Source organism: Tachypleus tridentatus, chromosome 4 (assembly GCF_004210375.1).
Source record: "Tachypleus tridentatus isolate NWPU-2018 chromosome 4, ASM421037v1, whole genome shotgun sequence".
NCBI lineage: Eukaryota > Metazoa > Arthropoda > Merostomata > Xiphosura > Limulidae > Tachypleus > Tachypleus tridentatus.
The window spans coordinates 2592075-2603896 of NC_134828.1; the positions used below are offsets into that span (position 1 = coordinate 2592075).

General features: G+C 30.1%; 1 pseudogene across 1 annotated transcript in view; it reads right to left on the reverse strand.

Annotated features, from left to right (window-relative positions):
• Positions 1 to 11562, reverse strand: part of LOC143248444 (dual specificity protein phosphatase CDC14A-like) — a 36839-nt pseudogene extending 25277 nt beyond the window's left edge. The window contains exons 1-4 of the transcript XR_013026988.1: positions 11474 to 11562; positions 3471 to 3550; positions 2222 to 2288; positions 506 to 568 (exon numbers count right to left, since the gene is read on the reverse strand). The product of XR_013026988.1 is annotated as a dual specificity protein phosphatase CDC14A-like (transcript). The remainder of the gene's footprint in view (positions 1 to 505; positions 569 to 2221; positions 2289 to 3470; positions 3551 to 11473) is intronic.
• Positions 11563 to 11822: the final 260 nt, after the last annotated feature.

The following is an 11822-nucleotide window of genomic DNA, read 5'->3' on the forward strand; positions in this document are numbered from 1 at the left end:
CAGTATTACAACTGATACATTATCAACACACTTACCTCACGTGACAAACAGTATTACAACTGATACATTATCAACACACTTACCTCGTGTGACAAACAGTATTACAACTGATACATTATACACAAACTTACCTCGTGTGACCAACAGTATTACAACTGATATATTATACACACACTTAACAACAGTATTACAACTGATATATTATACACAAACTTACCTCACGTGACAAACAGTATTACAACTGATACATTATCAACACACTTACCTCACATGACAAACAGTATTACAACTGATATATTATACACAAACTTACCTCGTGTGACAAACAGTATTACAACTGATATATTATACACAAACTTACCTCACGTGACAAACAGTATTACAACTGATATATTATACACAAACTTACCTCACGTGACAAACAGTATTACAACTGATATATTATACACAAACCTACCTCGTGTGACAAACAGTATTACAACTGATATATTATACACAAACTTACCTCATAATATTCATATTCATCAATATCAAAATCTTCAAAATTAAAAAACCCATTTGCAAGAGCCTGTAAGATAAAACAAAATCATTGTTTTTAGCAACCTTATATTGAATAACAGCATGTTGCTACCTTATATTGAATAACAGCATGTTGCAACCTTATATTGAATAACAGCATGTTTCTGTGAAAAACATTAAAATATGTAACAGATTTTCACGAAGGCATAACCAAAACTTTACATCTAAGAATAACAAATTTTCTTGTAGACATACCTGAAACATTATATATGTAACAGATTTAATAACCATATAATTATAAAACAATTTTAACAGCTTATGCAGATAAATTACTGGACATAAAACTCAACTTTCAGCACTACTATGAATATTATATCACAAACCAGGCTTAACTAGTTTATAACAGGGACTAAAAACATGTTATTAAAAAGTTAAATGTAGTAATCTGAAGAGATCCTCCTGTAAAACATGTTCTCCTGTATTACTTTAAAATTTCACTAACAGGTGTCAAACAAATCTGTAAAACATGTTCTCCTGTATTACTTTAAAATTTCACTAACCGGTATCGAACAAATCTGTAAAACGTGTTGTTCTCCTGTATTACTTTCACTAACCAATATTGAACAAATCTGTAAAACATGTTGTTCTCCTGTATTACTTTTACTAACCGATATTGACAAATCTGTAAAACATGTTGTTCTCCTGTACTGCTTTCACTAACCGATATTGACAAATCTGTAAAACATGTTGTTCTCCTGTACTGCTTTCACTAACCGATATTGAATAAATCTGTAAAACATGTTGTTCTCCTGTATTGCTTTCACTAACCGATATTGAACAAATCTGTAAAACATGTTGTTCTCCTGTATTGCTTTCACTAACCGATATTGAACAAATCTGTAAAACATGTTGTTCTCCTGTATAAAACATGTTGTTCTCCTGTATTGCTTTCACTAACCGATATTGAACAAATCTGTAAAACATGTTGTTCTCCTGTATTGCTTTCACTAACCGATATTGAACAAATCTGTAAAACATGTTGTTCTCCTGTATTACTTTCACTAACCGATATTGAACAAATCTGTAAAACATGTTGTTCTCCTGTATTACTTTCACTAACCGATATTGAACAAATCTGTAAAACATGTTGTTCTCCTGTATTGCTTTCACTAACCGATATTGAACAAATCTGTAAAACATGTTGTTCTCCTGTATTGCTTTCACTAACCGATATTGAACAAATCTGTAAAACATGTTGTTCTCCTGTATTACTTTCACTAACCGATATTGAACAAATCTGTAAAACATGTTGTTCACCTGTATTACTTTCACTAACCGATATTGAACAAATCTGTAAAACATGTTGTTCTCCTGTATTACTTTCACTAACCGATATTGAACAAATGTGTAAAACATGTTGTTCACCTGTATTACTTTCACTAACTGATATTGAACAAATCTGTAAAACATGTTGTTCTCCTGTATTACTTTCACTAACCGATATTGAACAAATCTGTAAAACATGTTGTTCTCCTGTATTACTTTCACTAACCGATATTGAACAAATCTGTCAACAGTTTACTGCCAAGTTTTATTTTACAGACTGTACTACGTAGAGGATATCAAACTTTGAATCTGTTCATTGAAATTACATGAGTTTATACATGAAGAGTAAAAGGTAATTCAATTAGGCTGGACTTACCTTACTGACAGCATGAAAACAATCTAATAAAGTCAAGTTGTAAGTTGATGGGCCAAAGGATGCATCCCTGAAGGAATAAAAATTTAGCTGATATCAAATTATTGAAACATAAACAAGACATAACAATAATGCAAGAAAAGCATATAAATAAAGTATGGTCATATCTAATACAAGCCTTTACTTTCCTACAATAACATTTAACATTTAAATAGTTGGCTTGGCTTTGTTAAAGAAGATATTGAACAGTGAAGAGACAAAATTATGTCAACACATTTTAAACTTCCCATACAAAGAACTAAAGCTGGAAAGTACATACGATAGGATAGACCAACTTTTATGAAACTTCTAAATTTTGTTCATGTAATAAAACAATGAATTTAATATTAAATTAACAATGTTGTAGAAGAACCATATGAAAGAATTATAAAGCTATTTAATCATTGAAATAACCATACAGACACACACATGTATAAACATATACTGCACAGAAATCTCTTCTTACAAACAAATGAGAACTCTGTAAGTGCTAAAAAAACAGTACTGATATTTTAACTTGAAACAAAGTTTTTGCACAGTGCACTCCCATAAGCACTGAATACACAGATTGTGCAAATAATAAATTTTTCATCAGTGGCTAGCATGAAAAGCTGATTTATATAGTATCATCTTTAATGTAATTATAACAAACAACTCTAACCTGATCAAGTATAATTTGTTATATCAGTAGACCTAAAATAGAGTGAAATAAAACATAGTTACATAACTTAAGTTGCTTTCACGTACAGTACCGTTGAAGATACAATAGCATCATTGAATCACAAGTGACAATAACAAACAGATTAAAAGCTGCTAAATAACAAACATTCTCACTGATAAGGTACCTGTTTGTGAGTTGAAGTTATCAAAATACTTTAATTTCAGAATAATGACTTTAAAAACTTTCCAAAATAGGTTTCGGTTTCTTTCTAGGATCTTTTACCTTATGAACTGTTGAAAGTTTACTAGCACTGAGGTAGTATGTTTTCTTGAATACTACTAATAAACTACTACTAAAAGAAACAAAAGTTAAAAAACCACAAAGAAGGAGAAACAAAAATGTTTGTGCTTTTATCATGTGAAAAACTTCATGGAAAGGTTGATGAATTAATATAGAATAATGATAAAACAAAATCTTGTACAAGATGTTTACACATAGATCTGAATAGTAAATTATTAAAATTAACCAGGGGTCACGTGGTTAACGACTCACCGGAAGGGAATGAAAGGTGGACTTTGAGCCCCAACAAGTGGTCCATAAGCTTCTTCTGGAGTTCTCTTCAAATAAATTATCTTGGGAGACAAAAATATTATATACCACAAACTCATTAAAAATACTCAAAACACCACATTAACCAAGAGTAAGAAAATAAAATAAATGTATATACAAAGAAAAAAAAACTGCTTTAATTTATATATATTTGTAACAGAAACCATTTATCTCAAGAAGGCTGGTATGGATGTTTAAAACTTTTATTAAAATAATGCGGTGAACAATGTTTTGACCTTTTTAGGTCATCTTCAGGTTAACAAAGGTAATCATGAAGTAGCCATTTAATTTGTTAATTTGCTGTAAATTTTTTGTGTAATTTTCAAACATATTATGAACTACCTACTAAAACACTTATTATGAGTCAAATATTTTAATGAGATAAAAGCATTCTGTCACTTAGTAACTACTGGCTGTCAGTTTGTGGTAACTTCAAAAATGTATACATTTCTTATACATACATCAAGTCTTCACAACACAAGATATAACATTAATCCATTGAGTCTTTAACAAGAGTTCACACAATTGTTGCTACAACCTTCTACTAGCAGTGAAAAAACAAACCTTAAAAAAATCTGTTTAAATTTTGGCAACTGTGGAATTCACATATATACAAACAGAATATTTAAATACAAACTTGTTTTGCTATACAAAAACAAAATGCTAGTCATGGAACAGCTTCTCACTCACAGCAATATTATATGATTTATCTACAATTACTATAACCAGTATTTTTTAAAACTAATCATTTGAACAAATGTCTAATTCACCTGAATTATTTTATTACTAAGGTTATGATGTCTAATTCACCTGAATTATTTTATTACTAAGGTTATTTTTTCCAACACAAACATTAAATTCTATTTTCAAAAAAATATCACATCACAACTTTCACACACATCTTGACCAACAATCAGTTCTGGCACTTGAACTGGAAAATTTACCCAATCATGGAAAGACAACTACTGGAGAACTAACGAGAGCATCCAGACCAGTTTACTCCAATAACGATCATGACCCATGACCTCTTCCCTTTCCTTTTGATACAAAACATGAAATGGTATTCACTACAGAATATACTTCATTAAACATTGTTCAATTATTTACACAAGTTCACACAATGAAAGGTTAAAAACCAATTCTCAGCACACTCAAGGGAAAAGTTCATGTCAGGGATTTAGTTTTAAAGGAGAGAAACTTTCACAAACTGAAAGGTTCAGCAAATTGATTGTCTCACTTCACAATTAATTGTATCTTAAATTCACAACAATTTGATTCAGATGAATAAACTATTTTGGTACTGCACAACAGAGAACTTAAGTTAAAATTATGTGTAGGAGAGATTAAAACTGCAACCAGAGAAAAAATGTCAAGGACAGAAACCTGACATTGACGAAGGAAAAGAGAAACAAGGCTACAAATGTTTGACGAAGGTCACTGAAACAAACTACCTATGGTCAGGGTGAGAGAGATCTGTAATTCCTATGGTCAGGGTGAGAGAGATCTGTAATTCCTATGGTCAGGGTGAGAGAGATCTGTAATTCCTATGCTGAGGCTGGGATTACTAAATCCAAACATCACAGGAGGAGGAAACAGCAGTACCTTGAGCAAAACCCACTTTCACAGAACAAGTACCAAATAACCTACCTGTTCTTCACTCAGTCTAAAGTAAAATGATGTGAATGGATTACAAAAATCATGTATCTAGGTTGATGTATGTGGAAACTGCTTTATGAAAGGCACTTGTTATAGTATTTAGGACAGCAGTTAACGTGCTTTGTGTTTCAATAGTAATTTAGTGTTGAAGATGTAAATCTTTCATTGACTGAGTGGAGGTTACATTTTGTGTTAAATTAGGAAAGCCATAGGTATAGCTTTAAGACTACTTGTTGAAGTTGTGTTACAAGTTCTGTTAGACATATTAACTGCGACTTAGAACCTGTATAGTTTTAGGCTATACAGACTTCATCTCTCTTAAGATGGGCTCAGTTGATTTAACCAACCATCTGACCCCTTTGTACTCATTTAGTCTTTATAGTTTTGATACCACTAACTTTTAAAATAGTATTTCATCTCGAAATCTGGCAGACTTTCAGTAAAAGTTACAAGTCTGTCACATACAAAGCAAAACCATATTTTTAATGAAGTACTTTTAATAAACTGAAAAAGAATTCTGTATAAATATAGAGAAGTTGCTTTGACTAGTCCATGTGAAAAGTTATTTTCATATTAAGCTTAAAAATACTTTTCATCTCAGAAATATCAAATTTCATTTGTGTAATCTCCAAAACCTCTTAAACACATTTCAAATGTTTGTTTTATATATTTTGTTATTTTCTCTACCCTAACTCAAAACAAGGTTGGTCAATTTGACCAATTTCGTGACTAGCAAAAAAAAATAATTAAATCTAAATTACCCCTTTTTCCTTTCTAAAATGATTTCAGATTATATATAGCTACACTGGTTTATCCTAGATAGCTTTAAACTTGATACAGTGTGCATCTACTTTATAATTAAATTTTATTGTTTTACTGCCCTTAGAACCATGTCAAACTATTATTTACATCATTATAAGCTGTAATTCAAGAGAAATGTGACGTTCACATTATACTATCAATTTGTGTTACACACAAACTGCTTATGTGTCCCTCATGAAACTTGTATTATTTTACCTAATTAACTTAACTAACCTAAAATGATTTGTATTTTTACATTTTAATTACCTTTATAACAATAAATAAAGAATAAACATAAAAACCAAGAAATAAGTTACTTAATCTATTTTTGCTGTCAAAAGTAAAAAACATTTAACCCTACTTTTTATACTAATGGTAGTAATGCAATAAATTTTTATTTAATTAGCCCTTTTGCAAGAGGCCATGTTCAAAGGCTTCACCATCGCATTTGTTGACTTGAATTTAATATTTTATTGAACAACTATTTTATGAGTTTATATCAATAAGTTTGGTATGAAATTGTAGATTATAATTCAAACTTTAATATTATATGAGTTAATTTCTCAATTTAAAAGTATATATTAAAGGAACAGACCTAAATATAGATTTTAGTGAGTTATGAGGTACATTGAATGCAGCACTGTTTACAGTTAGATAATTGTGATGTCAAAAATACTAAGTATATAGTTTCGTACAAATTAGGATCTCAGATTACCAATATTAACAAACTAAAACATAAAATAAAACATCTTTTTATTTTGCTGAATCAATCACAATGGCCACATTCACCTCTTTCCATTTTTGGAAATGTTTCCCTGATATAAACTTACTTGAATATATGATAGGAATAAATCAACTGACAGCTCAGAATGTTTCCCCGATATAAACTTACTTGAATATATGATGTGAATAAATCAACTAACAGCTCAGAATGTTTCCCCGATATAAACTTACTTGAATATATGATGTGAATAAATCAACTGACAGCTCAGAATGTTTCCCCGATATAAACTTACTTGAATATATGATGTGAATAAATCAACTGACAGCTCAGAATGTTTCCCCGATATAAACTTACTTGAATATATGATGTGAATAAATCAACTGACAGCTCAGAATGTTTCCCCGATATAAACTTACTTGAATATATGATGTGAATAAATCAACTGACAGCTCAGAATGTTTCCCCGATATAAACTTACTTGAATATATGATGTGAATAAATCAACTGACAGCTCAGAATGTTTCCCCGATATAAACTTACTTGAATACATGATGTGAATAAATCAACTGACAGCTCAGAATGTTTCCCCGATATAAACTTACTTGAATACATGATGTGAATAAATCAACTGACAGCTCAGAATGTTTCCCCGATATAAACTTACTTGAATACATGATGTGAATAAATCAACTGACAGCTCAGAATGTTTCCCCGATATAAACTTACTTGAATACATGATGTGAATAAATCAACTGACAGCTCAGAATGTTTCCCCGGTATAAACTTACTTGAATATATGATGTGAATAAATCAACTGACAGCTCAGAATGTTTCCCTGATATAAACTTACTTGAATATATGATGTGAATAAATCAACTGACAGCTCAGAATGTTTCCCTGATATAAACTTACTTGAATATATGATGTGAATAAATCAACTGACAGCTCAGAATGTTTCCCTGATATAAACTTACTTGAATATATTATGTGAATAAATCAACTGACAGCTCAGAATGTTTCCCCGATATAAAGTTACTTGAATATATGATGTGAATAAATCAACTGACAGCTCAGAATGTTTCCCCGATATAAACTTACTTGAATATATGATGTGAATAAATCAACTGACAGCTCAGAATGTTTCCCCGATATAAACTTACTTGAATATATGATGTGAATAAATCAACTGACAGCTCAGAATGTCTTTGGAGTGGTTTTCTCAGCTATTTTTTTAAATTAAGATTTCAAGGTAGGTAGGTTGTGTCCTTAGTCTGCTTGAAGTTTCAAATTTTTAAAACTTTAAATCCATGTTAGTTACCAAGCGTAATAAATTATAATGGAGATCTATGGTATCAATAGTTATTTATGATTTTTTTGGTTATTCAACCGTGTATATAAAACCTAAAAGAAAAAATTGATATTGTTGATGTGCAAAATTTCAGAAGACTTAGCAACCTGTGTCCAGCAGCAATTGAGTTCAAAGGTCATAGTGAGAAGAGATAATTGTTTACTTCTTGATTTATTGTTCTATATTTAAAAATAAACAGTTTAATAATTTATTTTTAAATAGTAATATATATATAATGTATAATAACTCAAATGCAACTATATATCACAACATACTAGTCCACTAAAATAGTCAAGTCAGTTTTATATTTAACACGAGTGCATGTACACCACATCAATGCAAGTTATGTCATACTAGCCACGCATCATAATAAATAAATAAATTATATACACACACACAGATAGCATTATAAGATATATGCTACTTGGACTACATATTTGTATTTTCATATTATAAAAGGCAGTCACTCTAGCATGGAAAAAGCATAACTTATATTTATTTCCTAATTTTTTATCATGGTCACAAGACTGATCAGGTACTAGATCTCACATAGTTATGGTATCATACATTAACAAAACTCTTGTTATAAATATGATACTGGAAAAAATTTTTCGTTACATGATGCTCAACCTCCAATAAGCAAAATTTTTATCCTTTGTTCTTGTAGATTTGCAACAGGGGTCACGATTTTCTTACTCTACCACCATTTTCCATCACAAAGAACTTTGTTTTTCTCCATCCAAATATACAGAAAAACTGGGAAGCTGAATTTGATGTGCATAGTAGAGCAAAACAAAGGTGAAGAGGTCAGATAGAGATTAGACCCTTAGGAAATATTTGGCATGTTTTTGTCTTTGGATAAGAAAAAGAATTCAACAGATATTACTATACAAGACTGCAAGTTCCTCATAGCCACAATGCACTGTCAGCCCTACTAACTACTAGCACCCCAAGTGAGCACCACAGGCTAGTAAAAAATAACAAAATATAAGGTCTTGCTGAAAACAAACATTTGAAATGTATTTAGGAAGTTTTAGAGCTTGCACAAGTAATACCAGATTTTCAGGATGAGAATTAGGTTGTTTTTAATCATAACATGAATTCACTTTGTACTCAGTAATGAAAGACTCAATATGTTCAAATTTTTAAAACTATTTCATTGAAAAATATGATTTTTTTGTGTATAAAATAATTGTAATCTTTACCAAAAGTATCAAATTTTGTGAAGATAAACATGCTGCATCAAAAGTTATAGTGCACAATACTAAACCTGTGCAACTTGTGTATATTATAAGGATTAAATAATGTATCAAATAGCACAAAATAATAATGTACAAAAAACATAATTTCCTTTAACTATTACAATATTTCTGGCTTTCTAACAGGAGCTATTACAAATACTCCAAGCTAGTTATTTTTTCTGTAGAAATGAAGCTTGTCCTAAAAGAAAAATTGACAATTCCCTATTCAGAAAACAATGCAATATAATGTCATTTGATAGATAAAAATCTTGACTTTCTATTGGTTATATATAACACAGAATTAAATGTAAGGTAACTATTTACAACTCCTAAAAGACAGTATGTGGATAAGGCAAGGGAGTTCTGATTTTCTACATGACAGCTCTGTAACCAAACAAAATTCAAAGTTATAAAACTTATGGTTTGTGTTACGTTTAATTTCATACAATATACAACTTTTATATCACAATAGCCCTACTGAAATCTTTCAAATAAGCCAATATCCTGTCTTAGATACAGACAAAAACTATACACAATGTTCCAAGTGAAGCACAGAAATAACTGATTATCTGATTTAACTTGTAATCAATTTCAAGTGAAGAAATGTTTATATATCCAACCCAATAATGATATATTAATGATGAATGTGTAACTTTTAAGCATTGGAAACTCAGATTTACATGGTAGTTTTACATCCTTTCTCTGCAACTAATACAGCAAGTACTCAAGACTGAGCTAAACTTGAATGTCATAATTTTTCACAAGTAGGGTACATGATGATGTACTTATAACAATTAGTCACTTCCTTCCCTCTTACCTCTCAACAAGAATTCTAGAAGTTCAATGTTTCAGTTACATTTTCACTTCCTTCTGGTGTGCTTCAGAGGTTTCACCAGACATACACATGTATACACATCATTCCTCAACTTCATAAACGTTTCTTTTACACTTATGTCATTTCATACTTATATTTTCATGCTGTAGCTAAACATGATAATATGTTCACTGAGCATCAACAGTAAAATTATTAGTCACATGTTTATGGAAAATATTTTGTTAAAAATAATACATAATTTTTACAGTACATTTACTTTCTGATGTATCAATTATAGTTTAATTAACACAGCCATTTGTCTGACTGATGTATCAATTGTAGTTTAAATAACACAGCTTTTAATCTGACTGATGTATCAATTGTAGTTTAAATAACACAGCCTTTAATCTGACTGATGTATCAATTTTATGTTAAATAACAGAGCCTTTAGTCTGACTGATGTATCAATTTTATGTTAAATAACAGAGCCTTTAGTCTGACTGATGTATCAATTTTATGTTAAATAACAGAGCCTTTAGTCTGACTAATGTATAAATTATAATTTAATTAACACAGCCTTTAATTTGACTGAAGTATCAATTATATTTCAAATAAAACAGCCTTTAGTTTTTCAATAATTGTTTGGCAAGCATTGTCCTAGTAACACAATACATATTTCATCTGTTCACACAAGCTGTTAAATACAATGAAAGTGTTAGAAACTATAAAAGTGGATTTATAAACATTATATAGAAGTTCCATTTCAAACATCCAATGAGTCCGAACTTGTTCTATTTTTATCATTTATTTATCTTTACCTACTGGAGCACTTACACAGCTACAAAAACAGTGTAAAACACCAACAAACAGTAAAAACATTGACCAATAGAAACAACTTGCATTCGTATCCTTGGCTTACATTGATAAACCAATACTAATATTCAGTAGTAGTGCATATAAGACAAGTTAAATTACTGAAATACATTACAATTTTTAGCTTGTCAGTAATACAAGTAATACGTACTGGGTGTATTCGGTTCAGAAAAGGTGTAAGAACATGACAAATAAAACCAACTTAAGAAATATTCTACATTAGTGTTCTATTAACACTAGAAATAAAATTACACAAACTTTACTTATATCTTTTGTTAGTTTATATTAGAAACTTCATACACGTAAACTTAAGTACGAACTTGGCCACAAATCAGCCAGCATAAAATTAAACTACAGGTACATATTTTTCTGTAATTTTATTTGTATTATTAAACTTATTAAAAATAAATTATTTATTCCAGGCATTTGAAAGAATGAGACAGGTTACAATGGACTTAATATTTTTATGAATAAGCAACGAACACTTACTGCATATGATCCCATGAGAAAAGCAGAATTAACACGGATTTTACTGTCGCACGACGTGTAATGAACAATCTTCTTTTTCGTCAAGGAATACGACTACATAAACGATACAACAGTTAATAACAGATCACACATACCAGAACAGTTACATAAAAGTAAACTTGCAGTTGAGTATTTATACACTGAGTGAGTGCATATATTTACGTGTTGTTCGCATTATACAGCATATGGTAGAACAGAAACAGAAATATAAAATTTACAAAACACTTTATAATACTGTTTATAACAGCATTTAAATTATCATGACACATTGTTTTAACATACACATCATGCATTTAAACCTCAACAGCTC